The 19,379-nt window shown below is 46.7% G+C and overlaps 1 protein-coding gene and 1 non-coding gene across 2 annotated transcripts in view; one reads left to right on the forward strand and one right to left on the reverse strand.

Moving 5' to 3' along the window:
• LOC129406594 (tumor necrosis factor receptor superfamily member 10A-like) overlaps positions 1–15,827 on the reverse strand; it is a 33,726-nt gene extending 17,899 nt beyond the window's left edge. The window contains exon 1 of the mRNA XM_055144845.1: positions 15,705–15,827. The gene's annotated coding sequence lies outside the window, so the exon portion shown is untranslated. The remainder of the gene's footprint in view (positions 1–15,704) is intronic.
• LOC129406693 (small nucleolar RNA U13) lies at positions 13,730–13,829 on the forward strand. The gene has a single exon (XR_008631167.1). It is a non-coding gene; the product is annotated as a small nucleolar RNA U13 (small nucleolar RNA).
• Positions 15,828–19,379: the final 3,552 nt, after the last annotated feature.

Below are 19,379 nucleotides of genomic sequence, written 5' to 3' on the forward strand. Positions count from 1 at the left end.
GTCACACCTGGCGATGCACAGGGGTTACTCCTGGCTCATGCACTCAGGAATTACCCCTGGCCGTGCTCAGGGGACCATATGGGATGCTGGGATTTGAACCCGGGTCGGCCGCGTGCAAGGCAAACGCCCTACCCGCTGTGCTATCTCTCCAGCCCCCTCTGTGGTTAATTTCTACTTTTATGGAATAAGGTCTGAGAAGGTAGTTTGTACAACTTCTGTATTTGTAAATTTATGTATGCTTGAGTTATGTCCATAAGTTTAGTCCATAAATTAAATTTATGATTAAATGTAATTTAATTTTGTTTTGTTTGGGGGAAACTCCTGGTGGTGTTCAAGGCTTGCTCCTGCTCTCAGCTCGGGGATCACTCCTGGCTCAGGGGACCATATGTGGTGCCAGGGATCAAACCTGGACCAATTAAGTGCAAGGCACCAATTTAGTGCCCTACCTGCTGCACTATCTCTCTGGCCAAGTAATGGGCACTTAAGTCACACCCTATATCCACTGAAGGGGTCTTATTTTGTCAATTTTCTCAATAACTTTGGTAAGTTTGATCAATGGGCATAGGACTTGAAAATAACTTCCGCACAAATTGGACACAAAATGAAAATATCTTAATCATCTGTACCTAGTGATAAATTAGAGTTCATGAAAACTTACGACAGGAACAGCAGAACTGGTTGGTTTCATTTGTTAATATTCATGAAATAAATAATATAGGTTTTACATATTTGTAAAATATTTGTACATTTTATACTTGAGATCAGCTAAGAGATAATTAGCTGAGTTAATCCTCACACTAAAACTTACAAGGACAATATTAAAAAGTTAAAATACTGGTTATTTCTGTTCTAAATATAGAAGCTGTGCTATCACTCCAGCCCCATTAGTTAATTTTCTTAAATGCAAGTAAACACCTTAGCAGTAGGGGAGAAGGCCCAGAGGGAAGAAGGGTGTGTTTCCTGTAGAGGCTCTTCCTGCCACCAGCCTGGGCTTAAGGTGAGTCACTTGCTGGGGATTTCCTCCCTTTCTGCACCGGGGAGGCTGTTCCACATCCAGAGTTATCCCTGGAAGTGTCTGCCGTACAGCAGGGGGAGGGCAGGATGGCGGGGGCAGATACTGGGACACTGGTGGTGGAAAATATAACTGGTGTATGAGTCGGATCCCTGATATCTCGGGGTTCCCTGAACACTGCTGAAAGCGACCCCTGGGCCGAGTCAAGTACTCACTGAGCACCATCAGTTGTGACCTCACCAGCCCCCCAAAAATACTAATTCAAAAAATATCTTTTCCCTCAGTTAAGACACCCTAAAAGTGATTCCATTTAAATCAGGAGTGGTGAGACATTTTTTTCTGCAAATGGCAATGTGGATATTTATAACAGTATTTGCAGGGCATGCGATACAGCAAACAGGCCATGGGCGGCTAATGAGAAGCATCCAGTGTGCCGAGTCATGGACCAGGGCCAGGCCACAGGATTTCATAGGCCTGATACATCCTAAGGATGGACGTTTCCCCCCCCTACCCATCCCCCAGCTTAAATGAATCCATCTTTTACAGGCTGGTACACCTACATTAATCCCCTGTAGCCTGAGAGCTGCATCTGAGTTTGATAGGTTGTTACTATTATTTATTTATTGGGGAGTGGGTGTCAGGGATCAAAACCAAGGAATGCACTTTATCCCCAAGTCCCAGTCCTGGTTCTGCTGTTTCATAAACTGTATTGAAAATGGAATTTTCACTAAAAGGATGGTTTGTCTGGCTTTTAGTCTAAAGCATTTGCCCAACAACAGTTGCATGACCCTTGAGAAGGCACTCCCCTACTACCTTTCCTCATATTTTCCTTTCTTGAAATAAGGGGAATGATGCAAATAGACTTCCAGGGCCCCTCCAGACATCACCAAATCTGTGTCTCACTCTGATCACTACAGAAGGGGAATGACCACAGGTGCTACGCAGAAGGACTTCTGCAAAAATTTTAACAGTTAACAAGTATCAGGTTGGAGAGATAACTCAATGGCTAGACACTTGCTTTGCACGCAGGAGGCCCAGGTTCAATGCTGAGAACCACAGGATCTGCTCAGCACTGCCAGGAATGACCCCTCAAGCAGAGATCCAGAGAAACCCTTGGACACCACAAGGTGTGACCCCAAAACCAAAATTAAAAATAAATAAAAAAGTAACTATCACTGTCATCCTGTTGTTCATCGATTTACTTGAGCGGGCACCAGTAATGTTTCTATTCCTCCCAGCGCTGAGATTTTAGCAGCCTCTCCTTACTCGTCTTTCCCAGTGACTGGAGGCTCTTCCAGGGTCAGGGGAATGAGACCTATCATTATTGTTTTTGGGATATTGAATACTCCATGGGTAGCTTTCCAGGCTCTGCCTATGTGGATGGGATACCCTTGATAGCTTGCTGGGCTCTCTGAGAGGTATATAAGTCTATATATCTATATCTATATCTATATATATATATATACACACGCAGAAACAGCCTGACTTTTATATATATATATATGTATATATATATTACTCTCTATGTATATAGATGTATATACATAGATTTTATATATATACATATATATATAACTCTAATACATGGGCTGGAGCAATAGCACAGCGGTAGGGCGTGTGTATATATTTGCCTTGCACACAGCCAACCCAGGTTCGATTCCTCTGCCAAGAGTATCTCGCAAGCTACCAAGAGTATCTTGCCCACACGGCAGAGCCTGGCAAGTTACCCATGGCATATCCGATATGCCAAACACAGTAACAACAAATCTCACAATGGAGACGTTACTGGTGCCTGCTCAAGCAAATCGATGAGCAACAGGATGACAGTGACTTTAATACATCTCTAATACATAAATCTAATATATATATATATATATATAAAACTCTATAATTTGTTGCTTACTGTCTGAACTCCATCAAATATGGTGTGGTAATTATGGAAAATGGGTAGGAAGTGTCTTATAATGTGTCGCACGCCCGCGCTCCAGAAAGCAGCCTGGAGTGTGGCGGCAGTTGGGTAGTGGAGGTCAGCTGCCGGGGCTGGGTCCCTTGGGGCGCCCTAAGTGAAAACAGTCTGGCGTGGAGTCCCCAAAAAAACTTACAAAAAGATGGTTTGCCTTTTGCCCTAGAGCAGTTGAAGGTAATTAATAAAATGTCTCCAACATCACTAAAGATCACACTGAGGCAACTCACAGAGTGGTCTTCAAAGACCTTGCAAGAAGTATTAACAATGGAATATCAGCTGAGTCAAGCTTGTATGGGAGGTCATGACTTTCTCAAAGGGGTCAGAGTGGTGTTAATAGATAAAGACCAAAGTCCAAAGTGGAAACCAGCTAACCTAAAAGAAGTTACTGGGGCCGGAGCGATAGCACAGCGGGTAGGGCGTTTGCCTTGCACGCGGCCGACCCGGGTTCGATCCCCGGCATCCCATATGGTCCCCCAAGCACCGCCAGGAGTAGTTCCTGAGTGCAAAGCCAGGAGTAACCCCTGAGCATCGCTGGGTGTGACCCAAAAAGCAAAAAAAGATAAAAAATAAAAAAAATAAAAGAAGTTACTGATGAGGATTTGAAACATCTTTTTAAATCTTTGGGAAGCAATGATTTGAAATTTTGAGGTGACTATTTTTAAGATATTTTGGAGCAGAATTTGGCAAATTCTGACCCATGCATTGAATCTGGAGTTACTTTTTTTCAGTTTTTTTGGGAAAGAAATCAAAATAGTAACTGTAGCCCTGTAGTACTGTCTTCCTGTTGCTCATCGATTTGCTTGAGTGGGCACCAGTAAAGTCTCCATTGTGAGACTTGTTACTGTTTTTAGTATATTGAATATGCCATGGGTAGCTTTCCAGGTTTTGCTGTGTGGGCGGGATACTCTCAGTAGCTTGCCAGGCTCTCCGACAGGGACAGAGAAATCGAACCAGGGTCAGTTGCGTGCAAGGCAAAGCCGTACCCACTGTGCTATGGCTCCAGCCAAAAAAAAAAAAAAAAAAACAATAAAAATGTTAACAGGTCTATTCAGGGTTGAGAATAGAACCTGGCATGTGGTAAAAGCATATGGTAAGAGCTGTATTTAATCACAAGCTGTGAATTATATGACCATTAACCACAATGTTGATTTTAATCAAAACCATTCCCTCCAGCCTAACCTCTACCAGAAGAGAAATAAGTGAATATGATTCCTTGGCACCATCAGATTACCAGTGCGGCTGCTGAGTGTGCTCATGCCAGTTTCTTTATTTTCATCCATTTCTTTGTCATTTTCACCCTTTGTTATTTTGATTTCTTGCACCAGACTGTGGGCCCGGAGGACTGGGATTACACAGGGTCCTCTGTTTCCCTTCCCCAGAGCCTGGCATTCCCGGAGGGAGGGGGTCATCACACACACACAGAGGTGAATATGGCTCCCCAGGTCGCACAGGCGGTCCCCTCATGATGGCCCTGGTCAATCATGGCCTTCAGTCTCTGATGACTGTCAGAAAGAAACTGAGGGGCAAGGATGGCATCTCCGTCACCAGGGCTGGAAGTGATGGACACTTCTTTTCACCAGACTGGACTGACATATAATAGGGATAGTTAACAGAAGTTGATTGCTAGATCCTAAGTAGTTAATAACTTTAATCCCCAAATAAAATTTCCAGCCACAAAATTTTAGAGCAAATGTTGGAAGATCAAACTCATATTCAATTTTCTTAGCTGTAAACAAAATAGTATCTAAAAAAAATTCAATAAAAGTAAATATCAATGGCCTTGACTGGCCCAGAACAATCTGAGTACAGTGGCAGAGAGCCTGGATGAAAACTACTCTACCTGTGGGTTGTGAGGTGCAGGAATTCAATTATAATGTCAGCTTTTATGCAAAGCAAAAGAAAGAGATGTGAGACATTATTGCAAGATGTTCCATCAAAGAACCTAACTTTGTATCTAAGTAAACATTTATTTCTATCATTTAATGCAAAGCACATTTAATGCAAAGCACATTAGCCAAAGTTGTGATAAAAATGAAGAAAATATGCCTTGCTCCCAACAAGACAATTTCAAGTCCACACAAAGCAATGAAAGAAAAGATACTATTTCCTGCCAATCGGAATTCACCATTGAAGTCTTCTGTGTGCTTTTACAGCAAGGAGAGGTTTAATTAGAATAAACTTTAGTTAGATTAAACTTCGGAGCGATAGCACAGCGGGTAGGGCGTTTGCCTTGCACAAGGCTGACCAGAGTTTGATTCCTCCATCCCTCTCAGGAAGCCCGGTAAGCTACCGAGAATATTCTGCCCGCATGGCAGAGCCTGGCAAGCTACCCGTGGCATATCCAATATGCCAAAAACAGAAATAACAAGTCTCACAATGGAGACATTACTGGTGCCCGCTTGAGCAAATCAATGAACAATGGGGATGACAGTGCTACAGTGCAGTGCTACAGATTAAACTTAACTAGATTAAAAAAGAGAGTAGATCAACTGCTCTAAAAATTATTAAAGAAGATAAATCTTGACCCAGCATTGGGAGGTGGGGGGGAATGTAGAGGAAACCAGTCTACTCCAAGAAAAGAAGCCCTCCCAAAAAAAAAAACCACAGAGGAGTTTATTTGCTAAGTATAAATCAAATTAAAAGAATTCAACCACTTCAAAGCAAAACTTGTTAGCCAATTGTGGAGAATGAGAATAACTACTAGTCAGCTGGAAAAAATCTGAGTTCTAAGTCAAAAGCTCACAAACAGAAGGTAGCCCCCAAATTCCTTTCTGCTGGGAAATTCATTTCTCTTCTGCTTCTCAATAAATATTTGTTTTTTTTAAGTGTATACCACAAGTTATACTCTAGGGTTAAGCAGTAATTTTTGTTAATCGGAAAAAATCCAAGTACTAACCAGGCCCGACCCTACTTAGCTTTCGAGAGCATACTGGCATCTGCTCGAGCAAATCTATGAACAATGGGACGACAGTGCCACAGTGGGAAATAATACTCTCAGATATTTGTCTTTGTAAAGTAGAATTAGCAGAATTAACCCAAAAGAGTAAACCAGAAATGACTGGATATTTCAATGTGCTCACTTTCACTGAAAGCAAACATTCAGAGACAAGGCAAGTATCAACATTTTGTTACTAGGAAAGGAACTGAATACTGAGTTGCTGAATGCATAAAGAAAAAAAATAAGGAGAAATTAACCAAGTATTGAGCAGATGCAGCAGCTTCTTCAAAGGAATGCCATTCTGATGAAAATCAGCCTTTTCCTTTAGAAGACTCGCTTTAGGAGAACAAATCCTTCCTTTAGGAGAACAAATCTGTTCCTTGAAAGTCCCCTGTCTAGCCTGTCTTCAGCCTGCCTGCAGTCAACACTAAGGCAGCCCTGGGTGAAGAACAACGTTCTGTGGGATCCATCCAATCCACTGACATGTTGAAGCAGATAAATACACTGAAATATCAGAGTTACAAATAAAGAAACAAAAGACCAAGTCCTCACTGAAGCAGGTCAGAGACATAAGGGAACTATATATGTTTCTTTGGCTTGACCTTTGCTGCTCCAGCTATAGGGAAGAGCTGCAGTATGGTTAACATCACCACAAAATTTTGGAAGGAATCCAGAAAACAGGCTGGAAAAAATACCACGCCATAGCTGAAGGGAAGACTATGTTGGTCCTTCCTTGCGATTCAAGCTTTGCCAATGTAAACATAGAAGATGTTCAAGAAATTGTTGACCACGAACTGGAAGGAACAGCAAGTTGTTCCCAGATAGCCACATACATTTTTTCTCTAATAGATGATGGAAATAAAGTATCTGGATGCTTAATTGCTCAGTACATCAGAGAAGGCCTGTATCCTGTCTGAACCAGCTGGCCCTGACTCTCCACACTCTAACTATTGTCACAGGGCTTGGCAAAGTTCAAATATACCAGAACCTGCAGTGTGCAGGGGAAGCTGAATCTTCCTAACTAGGGTCTTCAGATTGAAGAGAAGAAATTGCACTGCAAGATGAGTCGACACTTTCAGAATTCTTCGTGTTTGGCTATTTTCTCTTTACTAATAATTTTTTTTGACTCATCACCAAATAGCAAGTTATTTGTAGCCCACTATTGCAGCACCCCTGATTTCTCTGCATATAATTTAATAGTTTAAGCTAATTTCCACAGGCAGGCTTAGGGTATAGTTTGAATATACAGCACTTACCTTGCATGTGTGAAGCCCTGGGTTTCATCCAGAGCAACACACACACACACACACACACACACACACACACACACACACACACACCATTTTCCACTATAAAACAGCTTGGAGTGGATGAGTTCAGACACTCTTTATCATATAAGCTGAACTATTTGACATAGAAAGAAAAAAATATTAAGGCACATAAACAAAAGACAAAATAAATGCCCAAGAAAGTAAACTATTTAATAGGAAAGTTTAACAATCAAAAGGAAATTGCAGGGCTTGGAGAGATAGCACAGCGGGTAGGGCGTTTGCCTTGCACGCGGCCAACCCGGGTTCAAATCCCAGCATCCCATATGGTCCCCTGAGCACGGCCAGTGGTAATTCCTTAGTGCAGAGCCAGGAGTAACCCCTGTGCATCGCCAGGTGTGACCCAAAAAGCCAAAATAAATAAATAAATAAATAAATAAATAAAAGGAAATGGCAAGAGATCATAAAACAAATACTGTGGGAACCAGTGCGCAGCTTGTCCTACAGGTGGGTCCCTAGAGCAGGCTCCCCAAATAAGGGCGCACTCACCCCCGCATCCCCCAGTGGTCCTCAGCAAATTCCAGGCGCGCCCCCCCCACCTCTTCTGGCTTCCGTAGTCCCTTAGAACCAGCGCACTAATTGTCCTGCATGTGGGTCCGAAGAGCAGCAACCCCTGGAACAAGGGTGCACTCGTGCCCCGCATCCCCCACTGGTCCCCAGCACCTTCCAGGCCGCCCCCCACCTCTTCCAGCTCTCAGTCCCTTGGGACCAGCGCACCCCTTGTTCTGCAGGTGGGTCCGAAGAGCAGCCCCCTGAAACAAGGGTACACTCGTGCCCCACATCTCCCACTGGTCCCCAGCACCTTCCAGCCCCACTGTGACCTCTGAGCCTGGGGCTTGCTATCCCAGCAAGGGGCATGGCCTTTAAGCCAGGAGGCGTGGCCTCAAAGCCAGGGGGCGTGGCCTCCTGTAGGGCTGGTGGCCTCTCCCCAGGCTGAAGTTATTTTCTTCTTTTTCAGCACTCTGGACTCATATCTTGACCTCCATCACGGAATTCTGGGGAGAATATCCTAGCCCTCTTTAAATACATTAGGCCAATAGTCCACTAGCTTATCCCAATAGCACCATAATACCCGTAGACACAAGAACCTGTATAAGTCCAATGTAAAATAACACATTCCCCGAAGCTTCACTTGAGGCCTCACATTGATGTAGGCAGGTAGATAGGAAAAGGCCCTTGGCAATGAAAATTGAGATTTAACAGAGTCTCTGGGAAGGAGACTCTTAAGATGTGCAGATTCAAGAAAACAAAAGACCCAGAAGAAACCATCAGCAGACCCTGAGGATAATGGACCCCTCCCCAGGAGGTTCCCCAAAGGAGGCCATCACCACTCCCAACCTCCCTGGTAACCTTAGCAACGAACTTTTACCTGGAAAGAAACCCCATGTGGGTGGGGGGCAGGTTGAAGAAACCCTATAAAAGACACCTTGAACAAAGGAAGGGCGCGCACATGCTGCCTGAGCCCATGTGCTGCTTGTGCCATGTGGCCGAGCACATGTGTCGCCCGCATCTCCCCCCTTGAGATGTGTACTTTCATGCTTTCGTGTCCAGTGCTAGGGTGTGTGTAGAGCTCTCTCCATCTTTGGAGGAGCCCGCGTTCTTTCTTGAGCGCGTTACTCCTACTGGTTTTCCTTTTCCACTTATCCCTTCCTCCTTCCCTAAGACCTTCTAAATAAAGTCTGTTACTTCACTGCTTGTCTACTCCTGAAATTCTTTTCCGCGAGCGAGACAAGAACCCAGTAACCCTGGGTCCCGGGCGTTTGAGGCGGTTGGAGAGAAAGTGACTGTCTTTCTCTTCCCCGCTTCACGAAAGTCACCCGTGGGGCCCACCGACATCAACATAAGCCACTGAGGAGCACATGAGAGGAAGTTGCAACTCTTGAAGGGGGAAAAAGGCGACCACCATAGACCGAGCTCACCCAGAATCCCTAATCACACCAAGAGGGAAAACTGATAGTGAGCTTGCAGGCCCCATCTCCATACTACCAGCACAACATGAAGAAACATCACAAATCCACACCACCAGGGGAAGATGAAGGAAAAGGTCCAGAAGCCCCAACAGGGGCTACTCACAAATTTGATCTCTCCGATAAGGAATTCAGAACTGAAATGTTGAAGATGTTTAATGAACTCAAAGAAACAGTGGAACAGACACCCAGAAAATTAAAAGAGGACTTGAATGAAACAGTGGAACAGGAAGTCAACAAAATACAGGAAGAAATGAGAGCAGAAATAGAAAAGCTACAAACATAAATGTCACGAATAAAGGATTTGATAGATGAAATAAAAAACTCAGTGGGTGCCCTCAACAGTAGAATGGCTACAGCTGAAGATAGAATCAGTGAGCTTGAAGATGAGTAGCAGAAAGCTTACAGACAACAACAAACTTGAGTTCTTTTTGGGAAAAGAACTCAAAATAGCCCTAGGGTGAATTCAGAGTCCTAGGGGATAAATCCAAGAGGAACAACATAAGAATCATCAGAGTACCAGAAGGACAGGGAGGCAACCCCAATGAAAAAGCCACAGTTAAAGATATCATTGCTGAAATGTTCCCAGAGCTGGAGAATGCAGGCATCCAGATCCAAGAAGCCCGAAGGGTGGCAGCTAAAAGAGACCCTAATTAAAAAGACTCCAAGACATATCCTAGTAAGAGTGATGGATGACATGGATAGAGACACAAGCAGCAAGGTCAAAGAAGGAAATCACATGCAAAGGAGCAACCCTTAGATTTACAGCATTCCTATCAGAGGAAACCCTCCAAGCCCAAAGACAATGGGGGGATATAGTGAAAAAACTCAATGAAATGAACACCTCACCAAGAATACTCTATGCAGCTAAACTCTCACTCAAATTCGTAGAAACCATACACTATTTCATGAATAAACAACAGCTCAGGAACTTCAGAGACTCAAAACCAAACTTAAAAGATGGACTAAGGGGGCTTCTGTAAGACAAGAAAAAAACCCACAAGCACAACAAACCCCTACAGAAAGATGGCACAAAACCCTGTGACAATAATCTCTCTCAATGTCAATGGTCTAAATACACTAATCAAGAGACACAGAGTGGCAAAATGGATTAGAAAACTGAACCCAACATTCTTCTGCCTACAAAAAACACATCTGAACGGTCAGAGCAAACAGACTCAAAGTCAAAGGATGGAAACAATCCTTCAAGCAAACAACTCCCTTGTTGGGGACACTGTACTGCAGACAGAAATATTTTCCCCTTTTCAGCTGCCTTCAGGAAAATAATTTCAGAGGCAGTTTTCCTTTTCTAGGAGAAGCCTGGCTGGTCTTTGACATGCAGATTTTATGTGCTAGCCTGGCCTGACTTTTGACATTGTAGATTCCAGGCTCTGGCCCAGCCTATTCTTTGGGATGTAGATTTCAGGTGCTGCCTAGTTTGTAATTGACATGTAGATTTCCTGTGGCAGCCCAGCCTGGTCTTTGGGATGTAAATCCCAGTGCTTTCAGACCAAGGAAGGTTTCCATTTTGGTTTTGTATCTTCTTTCCTGAGGCCTAGATTACTGGCCTGCAGATGTAAGAGAATAACAGTTGCCTCAAAGTTCTTGCTGTAACATCTTTTGGTGCCTTTGGTGACGTCAATGTATTGCTCCTTTGGAAGTGCCATGATCAATAAAAGGAGATCCATGAGGCCCTCTGCCCTGGCCAAGAGCCAGAGCCAGCCTGGTCCTCCATGAAACGTATTTCTTCCGAGTTCCTTATCTCAGCGCCTCTGACCGCAGGAATATTCATGCAACACTCCCTCAAAAGAGCTGGGATGGCCATACAAGTATTCAACAACATAGATTTCAGGTTGAAAAAGATTAGAAGGGACAATAGTGTTAGGTAGATAGCAAAATTCCCATTTGACCCAGCAAATGGAATATATCCCGGAGAAGCAAAAAAGTGTAGTCGAAATGACATCTTCACTTATATATTCATAACAGCACTGTTTACAATAACCAGAATCTGGAAAAAACCCAAGTGCCCGAAAACAGATGACTGGCAAAAGAAACTCTGGTACATCTACACAGTGGAATACTATGCAGCTGTTAGAAAAGACAAAGTCATGAAATTCGCATATAGATGGATTAACATGGAAAGTATCATGTTAAGCGAAATGAGTCAGAAAGAGAGGGACCGACATAGAAAAGTTGCACTCATTTGTGGAATATAAAGTAACAGAATGGGTGACTAACACCCAGGATTATTAAAGATAAGTACTGGGAGGATTACTCTACAGCTTAGAAGCTGGCCTCACATATTGGGGGAAAAGGCAGCTCAGTTAGAGGAGGGATCACCAAGTAAATGGTGCTAGGAGGATCCGCTCGGGATGGGAGACGCATCCTGAGAGCAGACTATAGTCCGAACATGATGGCCTCTATTGCAAACCACAACACCCAAAAGGAGAGAGAGAGCAAAAGGGAATACCCTGCAACAGAGGCGGGATGGTGGGAGGGGGAACAGGGTGGAGATGGTGGGAGGGATGCTGGGACCATTGGTGGTAGAAAATGGGCACTGGTGGAGGGATCGATACTTGATGATTGTATGACTGAAATGTAAGCACGAAATTTTGTATCCTATAACTATACCTCTTGGTGATTCACTAATAAAAAAAAATACTGTATGATTTAACTTATGTAAAACAAATACTGGGGCTGAAGCAATAGCACAACAGGTAGGGCATTTGCTTAGAATGCAGCTGATCTGAACTGGGTTCAATTTGGAGCATCCTCTATGGTCCCCTGGGCACCATAGAAAGAAAACTAACAAGTAAATAAAATAAACTCAAAAACCAAAATAAAACAAAAGTAAAACATAAAGGATTTTTAGCACAGTTAGATCATTTGGTATATAATAATGACAGGTGCATGTCACTACATGTCTATTCAGAGCCATAAACTGTGTAATACACACGTAAGCCCTAAGGCGCACTAAAATCTCAGAGATGATGATGTGTCGGCAGGTTCATCAACGGTAACAAGTGTATTGCTTTTTGTGGGGGTGTTCATAATGGAAACAGGGCCTATATGGGAAATATCTGTACTGACTGCACAATTTTGCTATGTACCTAAAACTACCCTTTAAAAGTAGATATTTCAGTTTAAAAATAATACAAGGTTAGGGGCTGGAGAGATAGCACAGCGGGTAGGGCGTTTGCCTTGCACGCGGCCGACCCGGGTTCAAATCCCAGCATCCCATATGGTCCCCTGAGCACGGCCAGGGGTGATTGCTGAGTGCAGAGCCAGGAGTAACCCCTGTGCATCGCCGGGTGTGACCCAAAAAGCAAAAAAAAAAAAAAAAAAAAAAAAAAAAAAATACAAGGTTAGATTATAATCACTCAAAAAAAAATCACATGGCTCAGGGCTGGAGCAATAGCACAGTGGGTTGGGCATTTGTCTTGCACGTGACCGACCAAGGTTCGATCCCCAGCATTCCATATGGTCCCCCGAGCACCACCAGGAGTAACCCCTGTGCATCGCCAGTTGTGACTCAAAAAGCAAAAAAAAAAAAAAAAAAGTCACACGGCTCGAAAGGAACAGGAAAAAAAAAAAAGTCACACGGCTCGAAAGGAACAGGATCATAAACAGGAAAAATTTAGTTAACGGAAACTGAAGAAAGTAACAGATTATTGAATTAATAATTGAATTGACTATAAAACAACACTCTGTTCTTATCATATGCCCAAGGGCATAAGAGGAAAAAAAAAACTCAACACAATCAGAAAAGAGATAAATATACTAAATGGAGCTTCCAGAGATTAAAAAATGACCCTGTCAATGGTGACAGATTCACTACAGATGTTGATCTACAACACCCCAAATAAACATAAAATTCAGAGGCCTAAATGTAAAACACAGAATAACAAAAAGTAATAAACCCCTAAAAGACAACACTGGGGAAACCCTAATTTCTCAGCCCCAGTGACCTCTTTTTTTTTTTTTTTTTTTTTGCTTTTTGGGTCACACCTGGCGATGCACAGGGGTTACTCCTGGCTTTGCACTCAAGAATCACCCCTGGCCGTGCTCAGGGGACCATATGGGATGCTGGGATTCGAACCCGGGTCGGCCGCGTGCAAGGCAAACGCCCTACCCGCTGTGCTATCGCTCCAGCCCCCGCAGTGACCTCTTAAATCCAACTCCAGAGACACCACTCAGGAAAGAGGAAACTGACAAGCTAGACTTCATTGAAACCGAGCACCTACTTCTTTTGCTTTAGATGAAATATACTATATTTGCTCTGCAAAGGCTGTGCTGAATGAGAAGACAAGTCAGGTAATAGGAAAAAAATATTTGCCAACAGCGCATCTGATAAAGGATCTTTGTACAACATGTAAAGTGCTCTGAAACTGAACAGTAAGAGACTATTTTCAAAATATGGGTCAACGGCCTTAACAGGTACCTTGCCAGAAGGTGGAAGATGGCCTATAACAAGCCCATGTAAAGACAGGCCATAGCATGTAAGCACAAGGGTTCATAATCATTATGAAGCATAATGGTTCGCAAGAATGATGACTAATTGTTCATGTTTGTGTGACTTGTGCCTCCCTTAAGACATTGGCACATTAGCCTGCTGCTGATGGGAAGAAAGAAAAAGGAATCCCACATCACAGTCACTGGGAAATGCAAATGAAACGTGGCACCACCACACCAAACACCTCTCAGAATGGTCAAAATTCCAAATTACTCTGCTGAATGCTGAGGACAGGACTCAAAGCGCTGAGGCAGAAACCTGGGGTCCCCTGGGCCCTTAATCCTTCACCAGGCACAAAGGCCAGAGGCACTACAGAGTGGAAGGGGAGTCTGTCCACCCAGCAGCTCTAGCTGGGCAAGAAGTTTCAAGGGTGGAGGGAGGAAAGAGGGAGGAGGGAGAGAGACAAAGGGAGGAGAAAGAGGAGAGGAACAGAGGGAGAGGGAAATAGGGAGAGGGAGAGGAGGATAGAGAGGAAGAGGAATAAAGGAAGAGGGAAAGACAGGGCGAAGGACAGAGGGAGAAGGAGAGGAATAGAGGGAGAGGAAGAAGATGAGGGAGAGGGAGGGAAAGAGAAGAGAGGGGAGAGAAGGGATAGTGGAGAGAGGGAGGAGAAAGAGAGAAAAAGAGATGGAGAAGGGAAGGAGAGAGGGACAGAAGAGGGATAGGGAAGGAGGGAGGGAAGACTGGGAGAAAGAAAGAAGCGGGGAGAGAAAAGAAGAGGGAGAGAGGAGGGACAGTGAGAGAGACGAGGGAGAGAGGTAGAGGAAAGAAGAGAGAAGGAAAGGAGAGGAGAGAGAGAAGGGGGGAGGTGAGAGAGTAAGTTCTCAACAGGCTGTCACTGTTGCCCAAGCAGCAGGCCGGGTGAAACAGCACAGTGGCCCCCACACTGCTGGGGGACCTACCTCAGACACAGCCCAGGAGCACCCCCAGCATTACTGGTCAGCCCCTTTTCTCCCCTTTCTCCCGGCCCTCCCCCTCTCCGTCCCCCCTTCCACCCTCCTCCCCTCTCTCCTCCCCTCCTCCAACCCCTTCCTCTCCCTCTCCCCTCCCTCCCTCCCCCTCTCTCTTTCTCCCTCCCTCTCACCTTTCTCTCTCTTCCTTCCTCCCTTCCCTTCTCTCTGTGCCTCTGTCTCTGTCTCTCTGTCTCTGTGTCTGTCTCTCTCGCTCGCTCGCTCGCCAAGCACGCGCAGGCGCAATCGCGGAAGCGCGGCGCACACTGCCTTCTCTCGCGCCGCTCCTTTTAAACTTTACTAGAGTTTTCATACTTTAAATCAACACACTGGCGAAAACCAAAGGCACAGGCGGCCCGTCTCGCCGCGCAAGTTGCTGAGTCACTGGGGGTTCGGAGCCTGCCCAGACCCCCGACAGCTCCCGGGCTGTCCCGCACCGGCTGCCCCCGGCGCGCGGGGCGGCTCAACCGGGTCGCGCTCGCGCTCGGGCCGGGCCAGATTCCTGCCCACGCACCGGCCCCTCCGGCCCCGCCCGCCCCCCCACTCCTCGCACCCCGGCCCGCCCAGGCCCCCGCCGCCCCCAGCCCTGCCCGCCGCGGTCCCGGCTCCGGCCTGCGCAGTCCTTCCCGCCGCGACCACACCCCCTCCCGCCCAGCCCTCCGGGCCCGACCCGGCTCCCGTCCGCCCAGCCGCCCACGGCTGCCCACCCTGACCCTACTTCCCTGCCCGCACCCGGCTCCGGCCGCCCGCCCGCCACGCCCCACCCCTTCCCGCGGATCGCCCCGAGCCACAACCCCCGTCCCGGGCCTCGGCCCGCCCGGCCCCGCGGGCCCGGCTCCCCGCAACTTCTGGGCACGGAACCTGCGGGCCGTGCCCGGCGCTTCCGCAGGCGATCAGGGCACTCACCGGGGTCCCAGATGCGCCCAGGCCCTTCGCCTCCCCGCCACCGCCCCATCCGCCCGGACACCCGTGCAAGGCCCGGCTGGGGCGCGGGGGCGACCCCGTGGCGCGCGGCTGGAGCGGCACGCACCTGGACCCTTCCCCGGCCGTCGAGGCGCTGGGCGCGCGGTGGTTCGGGCCGCTCGGGGGTGGCCCACTCCCCTGCTCCGAGGTGGCGGCGAGAGGCTCCGGGGCTCTGCAGTTGCTCCCGGCACTCTCGGCCGTCGCTGAAAGACTGGCAGCGCCGCCGCTGCGCCCGCGGAGCACCGCGGGGTGTGAATCATCCATCGGGCGGGGCCGAGAGCGCCCGCGCCAGCCTCGACACCAGGTCCCTTACACAGTGTCCTTACACACTGGAATGTCCCTCTGCCGACGAGCCCCCCCGGAAGGGAAGGCGGGACCCCCGGCCCTGTCCAGACCCAGGCTCCTTCTGCTCTGAGACCCTCAACTCCACCCACCGTCACCAACGCGGGGCGCCCTGGAGCCAGCCGGCCACCCCAGAACCCTGCCGCTTTCCGTGCAGGAAAACAGCGTGGGGAGGAAAAAAATGTAACACATTCGGGCATCCAGCGGACCGTCCGTTAGCAATGCACTGGGACACCGAACTGGGCTACAACTCTGTGCTGCCGGGGCTGGATTTTTTTCCTCCCCACCCTGTCTTCCTGCTCGGAAAGCTGCGGGCTGGCGGCACCCATGTGGCAGGCGCCACCTTCTGTGACTCCAAACCCACAGGTATTCGGATTTTACTTTTGGGGCTCCCAGGAACTCATGGGAAGGGGGCGTAAGCGGCACGCCCTCGGCCCAGATAAATCCGGAGCCGCTTAGCCGGAATCGGACCCTCTGCGCCTAAAGACTTTGAATTCAGAGACTTCTTACAGCAATGCACTGGGACTGTGAGCTGGGCTATGTAATTTCTGGCAGAATTTTCCCTGGACTTTATACAGAAATCCAAAACCTCGTGGATGCTGCCACGTCCGAGCGACTTAACATTTATAACTGTCAGCAATGTGAAACGGTTCCATTTGAACAGGTCTGACTTGGGGGGGAAACTCCAAATAATAACAGTAAGTTTTTGTTGAAATATTGAAGGTTTTTAATGTAGCAGCCACCTCTGGACTGTGAACTAAGCAAAAGCCCCACGCTGGCCGACGCGGCGTGGCGTACACCATACTATGAGGCGCAGGAAGGGGGATGAGGGGGGAAAAGAAAAAAAAGAAAAGGGAAAAGGAAAAAGGAAAAAAAAGAGAGAGAGAGAGTTATGTCAACTATAGTAAGTTTTGTGTTGAATTATGAAATGTAATCAAGGTAAAGAATAAATGAAGTGAAATTCATTAGTTATACAGTAGGGGGTAGGGGTGGGGGCGGGGGGTATACTGGGGTTTCTGGTGGTGGAATATGGGCACTGGTGAAGGGATGGGTGTTTGAATATTGTATAACTGACATATAAACCTGAGAACTTTGTAACTTTCCACATGGTGATTTAATAAAAATTTAAAAAAATAATAAAAAAAATAAACCAGGTTGGGGGGAGGGGAGGAGGGGGCAGAAGGCCCCTTGAGGGTTCTGTGCAGACCCAGGAAAGGTATCACAGGGAACAGACCCCCAACCCCCAGGGCCCAGGGACCTCTGCTGTCCATCCCAGCAGCCTAGAGCAGTGCTCTCTCCGGCTCTACCTGTGCCCACATATTCCTTCTAACCCATGTGCCAACGGGCCCCTAGAAACCCCTAGCTGTTTTTGGCATATCCAATATGCACGGGTAGCTTGCCAGCCTCTGCCTCGCAGGCTCGATACTCTCGGTAGCTTGCTGGGCTCTCCGAGAGGGGTGGAGGAATCGAACTCGGGTCAGCCGTGGAAAGGCGAACGCCCAACCGCTGTGCTATCGCTCCAGCCTGTATATGTGTGTACAGCACTTTAATCCTGCATGCCAACATGCCTTATGGTATTTTATACTCAAGGTTATTTTTACTGTGTTATAAATATTTAGTAATATGATATTTAAAAACTAGGGCCTGGAGCGATAGCACGACAGGTAGGGCGTTTGCCTTGCAGCCGACCCGAATTTGATTCCCAGCATCCCATATGGTCCCCTGAGCAATGCCAGGAGTAATTCATGAATGCAGAGCCAGGAATATCCCCTGTGCATTGCCAGGTGTGACCCAAAAAGCAAAAAAGAAAAAAAAATACAGTGATCTGCACTATATATATATAAGCTCTGGTAAGATAACATGTAAATGTTTCCCAATAAGCTAAAGATTTGTAAGTAAATGTTACTTTGAACAAGACAAAAGAAATTTATGTTGTGAGACACAAATAATTTGGAAAGGAAATTCCAGTTGTATTACTTGAAGGGGCAATTATTGGCATCTATAATGATAGCCATATTATTATTATTATTATGCAATAACAGAATGATGTATTCAGTATAATAGGTATTCAAATATACATAAAATAAATCCCCATATCATGATATACAAACGATCAGTATGAAATCATTGCCACCTTGACTATCTTTTACTGTGCTTTGCTTTGCTTTTGGAAAAAGAACCATAATTTGCAGAAATTCTGCTTTCACTTAAAAGAATTGTTGTGCAGGGCATGGAGCCTGTCTGGCCCAGGTCTGTGGCTTGTGTGAGGGTGAGTGGTAAGGGGTGAGAGGGGGCGGGTCTGTGGCATCCCTCAGAGCCTCTGACCTTACAGAAAAAGGTCATGGGTTTGAGAGGCTTAGCTTTAGGCCAAACACATACAGTCATCAGAAAAGGAAGTTGGATTGAAAAACGCTCCTATATTTTGCAGGCAGGAATTTCCTAATCACATCATTTCGTAGAAAAACAACAAGAAAGCGCCCAGAAAGGAAACCTTTTTAAAGTTTCCTTTCCCTTCTCTTTCTAACACAATGACTTGAAAGAGTTGGGCCACTAGAGTCAGGACAACAGGAACTGAGAGTGGACCTGTGGCAGTGGGGGAGGTGGAAGGGGTGTCACTGGGGTTGGAGGGTGCAGTCCCTGCTCTGGCAGCCCCCCGGGGAACAGGGGAGCGTCTTGCTCACTTGTCACAGACACCCAGCTTCTTCAAAGCTCTCCAAAGCTTCTTGGACTCTCCCCCTTGCACACCGCCCCCCCCCCGCCCCCCGATTTTAACAGGCCTGTGGAAGGGTGCAAAGGAGGGCCTGGGCCTGGGTCAAGGGGAGGCAACACAGTGTCATGGCTGACTCCTGAAGTTGAGACTTGAAAGCTCCTGCTGGCTCCCCTGTGAAAAATTCCCAGTCCATTATCAGGAAATGTTGCAATCGGAGTGGTGTGACTAGCAGCCCACCAGTCCCCATCGCGCTCCACCAGGGATGACTCCTCCATCCCGCAGGGCCAGGGATGACTCACCAGCTCCCCAGATCAGGCCAGCATGGGCTGCCAATGCCAGGACTAGAATTTCTCCCTTTCCCTGCTGGAGGGATAACAACAGTCTAAAAAGCCTAATTTGGTTGCCCCGAAACATGTAAGTTAGACCATGATTTTGTCCCTTTTTATTTTTGGTTTGTTTTGGGGTCACATCCTTGGTGCACAGGGCTTGCTCCTGGCGCTGAGCTCAGGAATCACTGCAAGCAGGACACAGGGGACCTTAGAGGGTGCCAGAGATTGAACCCTGGTCAGCAGCCTGCAAGGCAAGCACCTTACTGGCTAAGCCATCGCTCAGGCCCCATGTTTTATACTCTTTTAAAATCTTATTTTATTTTCAAAAAGTTCTTCAAAATAATTTACTACATTCACTATT

The sequence above is a fragment of the Sorex araneus genome, chromosome 7 (genome assembly GCF_027595985.1).
Source record: "Sorex araneus isolate mSorAra2 chromosome 7, mSorAra2.pri, whole genome shotgun sequence".
In the NCBI taxonomy this organism is placed as follows: Eukaryota; Metazoa; Chordata; class Mammalia; order Eulipotyphla; family Soricidae; genus Sorex; species Sorex araneus.